A 13,073-nucleotide genomic window follows, 5' to 3' on the forward strand; every position below is an offset into this window, starting at 1 on the left:
CTGATATAACTATAGCCACCTCTCTTCTCTTTTTGTTACTCTTTGCATTAAATATCTTTTTCCATCCCTTTGATCTCTGCCTATATTTGTCCCTAAAGCTGAAGTAAGTCTCTTGTGACAGCATATTGCTGGAACTGTTTTTTAAATCCATTTAGACATGCTGTTTTTTTTAATTACAGAATTTAATTGATTTACGTTAAAGTAATTATGAATAGGTAATGACTTACTATTGTCAACTTGCTGTTTTCTCATTGCTTTGTAGTTCCTTTCTTCCTTCTTCCTCTCTTGCTGTCTTCCATTTTTATTTGTTGATTTTTTTGTAGTGATATGCTTTGATTCATTTCTCTTTATCTTTTGTTTATCAACTAGTGATGGTTGTGGTTACCAAGAGGCCTACATAAAACATGTTATAGAAATACAGTCTATTTTAAGCTGATAACAACTTAACTTCAATCACATAAAGAAACTCAAGACTTTTACTTTCCCCACCACATTTTAAGCTATTGATGTTACACTTTACTTCTTCTTATATTGTATATCCATTAAAAATTTTTGTAGCTATTGTTAGTTTTAATCTTTTTGTCTTTTAACTTTTATACTAGAGTTAAAATAATTTATACACCACAATACAGTGTTAGAGTATTCTGAATTTGAATATATATTTATCTTTACAAGTCAGCTTTATACTTTCACAGGTTTTCATCTTGTTGCTTAGTGTCCTTTCATTTGAATGTGAAGAACTCCATTTAGCATTTCTTGCAAGGTAGGTCTAGTCCTGATAAAATCCCCCATCTTTTGTTTGTCTGGGAATATCTTTATCTCTCCTTCATTTCTGAAGGACAGCTTTGTTGGGTATAGCATTCTTGGTTGGCAGAGTGTTTGTTCAGTTTTTGTTTTCTTTCAGTTCTTTGAGTGTCTTCCCATTACATCCTGACTTGCAAAGGTTCACCCGGGAAACCCACTAATAGCCTTATGCTGTTATAATACATGTCATGAGTCACTTTTCTCCTGTTGCTTATAAAATTCTTTGTCTTTGAACTGGACAATTTTATTATAATATGTTTCATAGTAATATTCTTTGCTTTACCTTATACAGTGTCCTTTGAGCTCCATGTGACTGGATGCCCATATCCCTTCCAAAATTTGGGAAGTTTTCAAATACTATTTCTTTGAACAATGCCCCTTTCTCTCCTTCTTCTCCTGGGAATCCAATTGTGCATGTGTGTGTTTGTGGGAATTTTCTTATTATGATAAAATCTATTGTAGAAAATCTCTATTGAACTTTTCAGTTCTATCATTGTATTCTTCACCTCCAGGATTTTTATTTGGTTCTTCTTTATAGTGTCTATTTTAAAATTAAACTCATTTTTTTCATGATTTGTTTTCCTGATTTTGTTTATCTGTTTGAGTTCTCTTGCATCTCATTGAGCTTCTGTAAGATGTCTATTTAATGCATTGTCAGGCAATTCATAGATCTCCATTGCTTTGGGGTCAGTTACTGAGTGTTTATTAGCTTCCTTTCCTTCTGTCATATTTGCCCTATTCTTCAATATTTGTGCACCCTCGCTTTGGTGTCTGTACATTTGAAGGAGCAGACACCTTTTCAGTCTTTAGAGACTTTACAGACTGATATTGGCAGGTCAAGACCTTCTCTTGCTGAGTCCCCAGGCTGATGGCATTGCCTGTGTGATTGCAGATAACGAGGTTTGGGGCTGAGTCATGTGGCTGCTGCTGGGTCTGCAATGGGGTGCATGGTTACCAGGGGCTCTGGTGGGTGTGGATCCTGTCTTGTCTCTGAGTAGACAGGTCTGCCTCCAGGACCTTGGTCAGTAGTACAGGCACCGAGACAACAGTCTTCTCACAGTCTGCAGTTGGGTCTACAGACAGTGGAAATGCTACCAAGTGCACGGATAGGTATGGTTCCCAGTGGGTCCCTGAGAGGTCTCCCTGTGGGTCATTCATGGGTCCCTGGGAGGCCAGGATTGGCCCTGGACCACCCTGAGCCTAGAGGGAGCCAAGTCACAGAGCTACTTCAGGATTCACAGTCAGACCGAGGTCCACAGACTTGCCTCTAGATGTACAGATGGGCATGTCTCTTGTCCCATGCCAGCAAGGGCAGGACTCCTTTCAGATCACATCTAAGAGGTGTTGGAGTTGTGTCACAGGCTGCTTCATTATCTGTGGCCAGATCTGATTTTGACAGGCCTATTATCTGAGGAGTGACTCCTGCTAGGTTACTTCATAGGTGGTGTAGGTGGTTAGAGGAAGGCAAAAAGAAGCTGAAGCCATATTAACAGTGTTTGGTGCTGTTTTTCTGTCTTTATCTAGGTCCATGGTCAGTGAGCTTGCCACCTGGGTGGGGACCTGCTTTCTCAAAATACCTCTCCTCGGTCTTGGGTATCACAAAGTTTTCAGAATCTCTTACCTGGATCCCAAAGCTCTCACAAAGGCAGATTTGATCATGGCTGGCTTTCAAATTATCATTGCTGAGGAGGATTATGAGTCCTATTCCATCATCTTGTTGATATCACATACCTGTTATGCAATTTTAAAAATTTTTATGTAGTTATTTAATTTATTATATTTTCTGTAATGATTGGTAATGTTTGTGTCCTCTCTAAGAAGACTTTGTCTGTTCTAGTAACATGAAGATGTTAATTTAGAATTTTTCCAGAAGCTTTCTGATAGTAGCTTTGGTATTTAGGACTTAGGATTTAGGATTCAAATCATATTAAGTTCTATGTATGGGATGGGACAATGGTCAATGTTCATTATTTCTATTCTATTATTCTGTGATTTATTAAAGGAAAAACAATGGTTACCTCCAGAGAAAAAGCTTCTGATCAATAATCCAACTCTTTGTGATTTTAAAACAATTTCTCAGTAAATTGGGAATAAAAGGGACATTTCTTACCCTGTGATTAGACAGTAAATAAACTAAAAACTAAATCTTAATACTAAATCATTCTTAATGGTTTCATATTAGAAATGCTCCATTACAAACAGAGATAAAACAAAAATGATGTGTCCAGGAAAGTAGTATCGTGGAAATTGTTTTGATTTTAGTGTCCTTGGTGCTGCAAGGGACATAGAGATTATAAGACTTCACCTACGTGCAGGGTCGACCAAGTCTGTCACAGATTTCAAATTCAATAATCATTAGAAATAGTCCTCCAGGCTCTCATTTCACAGGGTGTCATAATTAAAGACATTCTTGATTTCAAATGCTACAGAATCTCTATTTATCCTGGATGTTTGGACTGGTCCAAGGATGATGCTTTTCTCAAGCCAAGTTGGGAAGATTGAATGTTTAATGAAACAGTAATCACATAATGTACAGCCACTGCTTTAGGGAGTGTAAATAGGTTTAACTAATCAGGAAAAAAATGATGATAAGAATCATAAATATGTTCTTTGTGCACTATTTTCATCTTTAAATTCTAGTTAAGGAAATATGCACACAGGTGGTTAAAATTTTAGGTTTGATAATAATCTTTGCAAATTATTATAATGAAAACAAATATTCACTCATCTCAGTGTGGTTAAAATTTCTCCAGGAGGTGATATGTGAGTCTGGTCCTGAAGGAAGAGGCACAAGGGTGGGACTGGAGGACAATAAGGACCCAAAGAGAAAGGGACACTGTAGTCCAGGGTTAAGTATCCTCTTTGTAAAGAAGACATGCTTGTGTTTGTGTAGAGGCTGCAGGGGAGGAAAGGTGAGGCAGGACGTGGGGGAAGAAATGATGGTCATGCCCAGAGAAATCTTGAATGTGGAACTAAATATATTTACTTAATCTTGATGGGAAGAGAATCTATGGAATATTTTTAAGCAGTGAGGTGCCTTTGCCAGATACATGTGTTTGAAATATTCCTCTGAATATAATGTTAAGAATAAAATATAGTGGACAAAATGGTGGACAAGACCACACTGAGGGACTCTGTGTGGCCAGGTGAGCAGGGATGGGCACCTGCACTCAGGCACATGGATTGGGGCAGGGAGCCGTGAAGATCAAGGAGGCTGTGGACACAGCATTCAGGAGTTCAGTGTCAACATCCTGTGGGAGATGAGGGGCTCTCAGTGGTCAAGAGTTGGCTCCAGATTCCCAGGGTGATAACTGTCCAGGGTGGTGTCAGCTATGTGATGACGTTCCTCTGTGACTTTGTTCACTGTGTTTCCCATACCAGAATCTAAGCTCTACGTGAACAGAATTTTTTCCCCTGTTTTGTCACTACTGTGTCTACAGAGCCCAGAAAACTGCCTGGCACAAGGAACAAACTCAACTCATGCTTCTGGAATGGATACTTGAGTTCTCCTGGATTGGAAGCCCTGGAAGAGGAGCAGATCTGACGCAAACAGAATGATTTCTACTTTCTGGACATTTTGAGTTTGGGCTCTGGGTTGATTCCAGAAGAGATGCTAAGTAATAATGTTGATCTTATAGTCTATAGAATAGGAGACAAAGTGTTTGAGTCCTGGGGAAGATGACTATTAAGATGAACTGGATTTCATGGGGTAATGAAGAAAAAGTGTAGAAGGATGCGATGAGCCTCCAGGGACTGCATAAAGAAACCACAGGGAGCGGGTGGATGGTGGAAGAAATTCTGGGCACAGGAGACAAGCTCCATGAGCAAATAACCTGCAGAGTCTGGGTGAGCTGGGTGAAAGTTGGATAACATTTCACTCAAGAATATATAAGATAGCCATTTGTCAACAAGATGTTAAATTCTAATATTCAAAGTTTTGACCCTAAATCCTACAAAGGACAGTAGTAGCAAAACTTGTGAAAAAAGAATATCTTTTGTAAGCTCCAATTCCACAGAAGAGGTGATTCCGAACAGGGAGAAATGGAAGGAAGCCAACAAATGAGGGTCTAATAATTTATCTGCCAGTTTGACTCTATTTTAAAACAATACGGCATGATGGGAGCTTCACAGCTGCGGATCTTAGAATTCATTGCACTTCTTTGATTTGTCAATTAGTACAACAGGCAAATTAGCTAAAAAGTGGGAGATTAAAGCACAAATAAATTTTTGTGAGAGTATTTGGAATCCATTATTTTATTACACAAGAGATGGGACACTAAAAATGCATGCATATTCCAAATCATGTACAAATAGAGGAATAAGATATTTGTAGCATATTCTCTGGAGCCACTAACACCTTAATTTGTCATTTCTTGACCTTAAATTGTCATTTCTGTAAATTTTTGCTTCTTCCATAGACAGGGACTCCTGGGAGTGAGACACTATAGTAATCAAACACAGTGTGTCAGAATCCCGTTATTGAGGAATGAGACCACAGCTGCATGAATAGACACATTGACCTGTGGAGCTGCAGAAACAATCTGGGCTCTCAGAGCTTTGGGCCATGGTGAGGGGTGTGCCCTGTGACCAGGACGGGGTGCTGTGGGACTGCCCTGTGGTCCCTACAGGGCACAGCTGCTCAGTGAGGACCATTCACTCAAAGGAGCCAGGTCCTGGGGGCTGGGCCCTGTGCTCACTGAAGGAGACTCAGCAGCTGTGTCCTCTCTGGCCTGGCAGAGTCCCCTGAGCAGGGACCTTTGTGTTGTCTCAGCAGGTGCTTCCTCCCAGGGCTCTCCCAAGGGGTAAAACCAACCACCACCCTTCTCAGTGTGTGGTGTGAGCTGAGCTCCAGCACTAGGGCTCAGGGAGGGGCTGGACAGTCACTGGATGGAACCCATTTGCATGGACAGCCCCACCTGTGGCAGAGGGTGGAGAAGAAAAGGAGGCCTGGGGCAGCCCAGCCCCACTGTGGGGACCAGGGGGCTATGTGTACCATGGCCTGGCTCCTCTTCTCCTTGTGCTCCTCTCTCACTGCATGGGTAAGGAGAGTCCTCAGATATACAGGTATCCCCAAATTTCACTTCCTTCTGCTCATAATGCTGAGAAAGTTTACCCTGGTCCCTGCCCAGCACCCATGTCTGACTATGTCTTCAGGTTCCCTCTCCCAGCCTGTGCTGACTCAGCCGTCCTCCCTCTCTGCATCTCTGGGAACAACGGCCAGACTCACCTGAACCCTGAGCAGTGGCATCGCTGTTGGCAATTGTCCCATACACTGGTGTCAACAGAAGCCAGGGAGCCCTCCCTCGTATCGCCTGTACTACTACCCAGACTCAGATAAGGACCAGGGCTCCAGGGTTCTGAGCCGCTTCTCTGGATCCAAAGATGCCACGGCCAATGCAGGGTTTTTGCTCACCTCTGGGCTCCAGCCTGAGGATGAGGCTATTACCAACAGATCTGGCACAGTAGTGTTTTTCACAGTGATGCACACAGATGGGAATTTGGACAAAAACCTTGGCCTACTCAGAGTCTTGTTCCATGACAGTTTTTAAGTTTTAAAATAACTTGCATAAATACAAATTACATTTGGAAGTACTTCTGGTTCAAAATGGATCTACTTCCAATTTTCCATTAAATGTTTCTGAAGTATACAAAAAGAAAAAGAAAATAATTCATGATGACATTGAAATGTCACCTGGTTATTTATGTGTAATAAACCAGAGATTTTTTTTTTCTCTTGAAGTAAGGAAAATGAGTCTTTCCTACCTTTTCACTTCATCAGAGCCCAGCGACCATCCAGACAGGTGGACCGTCCTCCACAGCATGGACCCTGCTCTGTGAGGGGTCAGAGCAGAGCCCTCCCCACACTTCCAGGCTCCTGTGCTTAGAGCTGGCCAAGGCTGGCTGTGTCCCAGGCATGAGGCACTAAGATGGGAGGTGCTGCGTGAGGACACAGCCCTGGAGGGATTCTCAGCAGAGAGCTGGCCGGGAACCCTCACTGGGTACCTGAGCCTTCAGTTGTAAAGTCAGGGAGAAGGAGATTAGTCAAAGGGAAAATTTGGGGCTTGTATCCAGGAAACCTCTTTCCGGCTCATGAGAGGGTGGGAGATGCTCCACAATTGCTGGAAAATGCTGAGTCTGCTCCAGAGGAGGTGGGTGAAGCAGGTCCATGGATGAGACCCTACAGGTGGCACCACCCAGGACCCATGGGAAGGCCCATGAGTGGGTTTTCCTGAGCCCACAGGCACTGACTTCTCCCCTCCTCTCCTCTCATACCTCACTGGAGCTTTCCAACAACTCAGGGCATGGGGCGGGGCTGTGGACATGAGGAGCAGGGACTCCCCATTGTGTGCGTGTGACTCCTCCTGTGAAGCTCCTGATGGGCCCAGATCCAAGGTCAGCTTCTCCTGCACAGGAAGCAACAGAGACATGGGGGTCACCATGGCAATGGTACCACGGACTCCCATGCAGAGCCCCTACTTGTGTGACCTAGGAGAGCAGTGAGGGACTTTCCAGGGGCTCCAGACTGATTCTCCAGATCCACATTTATTACTGGAACCTCTTCGACCACCTCTGGGCTCCAGCCTGAGGATGAGGCTGATCATCATTATTATAGGTCTGAATACAACCCCAATGCCACAAAGAGCTCGTGCTCCATGGGGAGCTGGAGACACTTATCCTTCAACGCAAACAGAATGACCGTGTTTCCAGAAACAAAATATCCTGCACAGTGGCTCATTGTGAATGAAAAGGGGCGAAGTACAGCATCTGTGACCTGGGAGAACCAGGTGACCTGTGTGCATATGCTGGGACCAGCCTGGGCGTATCTGATTATGTCCTCAGCTCTGGAACCTTAAAGAAGCTGTACTTCTCACTGCCACCTGATCTCAGAGCTTTGTGGGCCTCCTGGTTCCCGGTTAATGGGCAATGACTCCCCATTGAGGAGAATAGAACAAGAGACATTAGTGACATGGACAAATCAATGTCTCAGTTCCAAACCCTACAGATAGGACTTATGTAATCTATTGCCCTGGGCAGTGATGTCATTAAAAATCCATCTGCAAAAGTCAGCACCCTCTTCCAGGAGAGCAGGTGTGGTCAGAGGACATGGGTCCTGAGCTCAGCAGCGGATGCTATTGGACTGTTCCTGAGAGGACAATGTTCGGACCCAGGCCATCTAGGAAAATACTCTACTAGGTCTTGCACAATTGGGTAACAGTTGTCACATTGAAATGTTACTTTCTGCACCTGGGGCCCCCAGAAGCCACATGAGATCTTGGCTCTGACACACACTCCAATGTCTCATATTTCATCCTTTACACCTCATGGAGTCGTTGTTCTAGCCTTACGATCAAGGAGGTGCAGATGCACGAATACACAGCAGGAACAAATTTGCATGAAGAAACGTGGCCTATGAGGCTCTCTGGGCACAGGACAAGAGACAGCTGGAGATGGGGGAGTCACAGGTCCAACAAGTGAACCTGAGCAAGCAGAACTCTGGGGCTTCACCACCAAGACGCAGATCTCCCCCTTGTCACCCTCCTCACTCACTGAACAAGGACTTTCATTAGGGAGAAAGTGAAGGATGACGGTGGGGCCACGTTTGCACTGCCTTTTACTCTTAACACCTGGGCACTGGGTTGTCCCATTCTTTCTACTACCTTCTCTCCCTAAATCCAGGGTCCAGAGTCAGACTGTGCTACACCTGCCATCATGCACAGTGTCTCGGTCTCTCGCACGCGTGTGTGTACGTGTGTGTGTGTGCGCGAAACGAGTGAGGAAATGTCTTCTTTAATACAAAATCCAAGCCACAAGCCATCATGGCAGAGTTCTATCAAACACGTGTGAGCAGCTATTTCAAAGACAAAACAAAAGGCCTAATTTATTGATTCTGGAAACAAACGGGAAACCCAACCCAACAGAGACAGTATCAGATTTGAAAATTATAGGATAATATCATTTATGGACATTAATGCAAAAATGGCCCAACATATTAGTAGAATCCATGCTATATCGTGACAGAGTCCAGTCTCTGGGAGCTGGTGAATATGGATTTGGGAGGGAGAGCAGATATGAAGAGATTCTGAACCATATGTCAGTTGCCCCATTCAGGGAGGGAATTTTGGAGCTCTCAGTGGCGGTGCCCTGACACACAAAAGGAGAAAAAGAGGGAGTTGCTGCAGATGCTGCCATGGAACTCGTTGATCCTCTAGCCCACGGTGGGCAACCTGCATCAGCCTGGTCCTTCAGACAGAGATAGCGCAGCCAAGGTAGAGCGCTTACCTGGGTCAAGCAGTATCACCAAGAGCCACCAGGGGGAGCTGCTCTCTGGTCCTCCCTGCACTGTGAGGGTCCCCTGGGACATGGATTCCTCTCTGCCACATGCTACTTACCAATCCTCAATTCAATGCTGGCTCTGAATTGTCACTCAGATATTCCCCACAGGACAGAATTATTGTGAACCATGGCACCTTCAGAATTCAGAAAACCTGAGACGACTTACAAAGGTGGCTCAGGCTCCCTCCAGAGTTTAGGAAACCTTGCTGGCAATTATGACCTCTCAATTTATTCATGTAAAAAAACGCTTTAGCCCTTAAACTGTCATATTTTTAGAAAATATGTCTTGCCAGTCTACTTTTTTCTCATTTATTTCAGTGATATCATTTCCAAGATGCTTATGGAAAATGATGCTATTTATATGTTTAGACATTTTAATTATCTAATAATTTATTTTTATCTTAAAGATTTTCTCCTCAGTTCAAAATATGATACATATAAAATTATATATATTTCTATTCTGTGTCAGACACGAGTTTGGGTATTAGGCATAAAACAACATAGCATGAGTCATTTGGGCTGATATAAACTGATCCTCACAAACACACGTGATGAGAAAGGAAAGAACAGCCACGCACATTCTATTAATCAGACAACATCCTAGAGATTTAGAAATGGATATCAAACCATGTTTTCACTTCACACTGTGATGAACACCAATTTGGGGGGCTTCTCTTTACCAGCTGCTTGAGGAATTTTATCTTCCTGGGCCTTCTCTTTACCTCTCAGACCCCCTGCCCCTTCCCATTCCTTCTGCTCCACAGGAGACTAAGGGAGCAGGGGATTCAAACGCTCCATGATGGTCACGCCCACTTGTTCAGGAGCAGGGTTATTGTTTTCCCTGATTATGAACACGTGGACTCCTATTTTGTTGGACATCATGTTGGGAGGAATTCCATAATTTCATGTTGATAATTTGACCTTTCCCCCTCAACATCTGCAGTTGCCTTGTAGCTACTCCATATAATTATGGTTCTTGGAGACATCCCAAGTCTGGCAGTGCAGCCCTATGAGTCAGCACCCCAGCCCTGGTCAGCTCCACTGCAGCTACTGGGACAGGGTCCAGGACTGAGTCAGTGGGAGACCCCTGTCCCTTCACACCTCAGACATGGGCTCTGTGATTTCCCAGTGGACTCTGCTGGAGGGAGGAGTGACTTCCAGGCTCCTCCAAAGAAGACAAGAAGGGATTTCACTGAGGAAGGAAGAATCATCCCAGGGATGGGAATGGATTTGAGATGAACGAGATGCTGGGACCAGAGGTGGAGAACACACCCATCTCGTTGCTCAGCCCTCAGGCTCTCAGAGAAGAAATTCTGGAGTCTATATCCCTGAGGGCACCAGGGATGCAGAGGAGCTGATCTGATGAAAGCCATCAACCCCCATCATTCAGTCTCTCAGTCACAGCGCAGTCATTGGTCTGCGTGAGATCCCAGCATCTGTGTCTTTCAAGATCTCCCCCAGGGACATCAGGGTGACACCAGGCCAGAAAGAGACAGGAAGCTGATTTGCATGAAGCACCTTCTCCTCCTTATGGACCTGGGAGGCATGAAAAGGCCCCAAGGACACCACACTCCAGCCCAGGAGCCTGAGGAGGCAACATCCTGTGAGTGTCCCCACCATGGCCTGGATGGTGCTTCTTCTCGGGCTCCTTGCTTACAGCTCAGGTAAGGTGAAGGGACCTTGCATCCTTGTGGGACACATAAAAGCATGGTCTCAGGGTGACCCTTATCTCTCATAACAGTACCTGTTTCTCTCCTGTTGGTTTTAGGGGCGGATTCTCAGTCTGTGGTGACCCAGGAGCCATCACTCTCAGTGTCTTCAGGAGGGACAGTCACACTCACCTGTGGCCTTAACTCTGGGTCAGTCTCTTCCAGTAACCACCCCAGCTGGCACCAGCAAACCCCAGGCCAGGCTCCCCGCACACTTATCTACTACACAAACACCCGTGCCTCTGGAGTCCCTAATCGCTTCTCTGGATCCATCTCCGGGAACAGAGCCACCCTCACCATCACGGGGGCCCAGCCTGAGGACGAGGCCGACTATTACTGCGCTCTGTATACGGGTAGTTACACTGACACAGTGCTGTAAACCCACGGGGAAGTACAACCAAAACCTCCTCCTGTGCTCAGAATGGCTCAGCCCTTCAAGGCAGGAAAGAAAGTGAGAGGGTGGAAACGGTAACACCACCATGGCGGGGAGGCCCTTGGCGCCATCCTCCTATCCAGTGGTCCATCATCACATGCCTCCTCCAGCGTCTCCCAGGCTGTGTCCATCCCTCTAGGGTGACTCCTCCAAGACTTTCCTTCCTCTCTCCCTCTCTGCCTGTGATGATGGGAGGGGGACTCGGGTCCAAAATACATCAACCAACAGTGAGACTCGGAGACCCCACCACAACCTTTGAGACTCTTTTTATTCAAACAGCATTGACAGGCCTACTCTAATCCACTAACTTGATGGAGAACAAATTAATACTTAACATTTCTTCATAAACATACATAAGCTGGATCCATAGCACATTGCTGTTCTGCTCCGTAAGCCAGATGCCCATCGTCATTGCACAATGAAGACATGAAGGAAAAGAAGCATGTGGGACAGTTCAGTTTTTAATGCTGTCAGAGATAGTTGATGCTGTCCTAATAGCCATTTCTCACACTTTTCAGCTCCTGTGATTTGGGGCATCACTTAATTAATTATGACAGTCTTTTACCTTTTTATTAGTATAATTTAAAACTTCTGAAAACATTAACATATAGACTATGTGGTAGATTTTTAATAACTTATTGATTTGGGGAGTTACTTGCTTTGCTTTCTGAGAAATTGAACAGTCAATTTATACCAGTATCTTGGCTCACAGTAGGGTGCATGGCCCACGGATATTTGTGGTGACAGTTACCAGGTGTCAGCCCAGTGCCTCTGACATTATTTCCACCCAGAGCTGAAGTCTGACTAGGGAGCAGCAGGGGGCGCTGTGGGTCTCCCCAGGGTCTGCACTGTGGGTGTCCCTGCTGTGTAATCCCCCAAACTCCCCAGGGCTGGGGCATTGGTGCTTCCTGTGCTGAAGGGGACCCTGCAGCTGTGTCCCCTCTGAGCTGGGTGGAGTCTCCTGCTCACAGGACTGTGTAAGGACCCAGCAACTGCTTCCTCCCTGACCCCTACCATGGGGCAAATTATGAGTCTCACTCATCTTACCCCAATTCCCAAAAAGCACCCATCACTGGAAGGGAGTTGAAAAAGATCCTTTCTGTGATTTGGAAAAAACAAACAAAACTGGATTGAAAACCAGGCTCTTTCAGATAGAGGCTATGTACCATGGTCGTGCTGCTGAATTGCTCTGTGTGTTACTGTCATTGCCTAGACAGGTGCCATCAAGTCCCCCCCTCACCAGCCTGGAGGGAGGAGGACACAGGATGAAGAAGCAAGAGCAGCGAATGCAGATCTGGACACAGAACAGCATGAGAATGGTCAGTGCTGCCGCCAGCTCCAGGTCCCCTGAACCACCACTGAGCTCTCACGTCAGCCAGAGTCAGGGGTGGACTGAGGGGAAGCTGAGGGAGACACCAGGGCTTCCTGTGGTCAGCTGCACACAGGGCGTTGGACACGGTGGAGACAGCACTGAAGGAGCCTCTTTGAATGGAGAGGTGAGTGGAGTTTGGGCGTGTGTGCAGATACTGATGAGGGCCTCACACACCCGCTGTCTCCCAGAGGAATCCTGTTGGGGACAAGAACAGACGGATGTCAGCAGATCCCGCCGTCTGCGAGATACGGAATGGCACTGTCTCCTCCCAAACTGTGTCTTCAGTGCCCCGGGTGCCCAGCCCTGATCTGTGTGAGAAGGGGAGGGGTTGTTAGAGCAGGAAGGGCTGGCAGCTTCATAAGGACCATGAGCTTTACTTTTGAGGGAAGTGGAAATTCTGGGACCACATCAATGAGGTTTC

The sequence above is a fragment of the Equus asinus genome, chromosome 8 (genome assembly GCF_041296235.1).
Source record: "Equus asinus isolate D_3611 breed Donkey chromosome 8, EquAss-T2T_v2, whole genome shotgun sequence".
Lineage (NCBI taxonomy): Eukaryota > Metazoa > Chordata > Mammalia > Perissodactyla > Equidae > Equus > Equus asinus.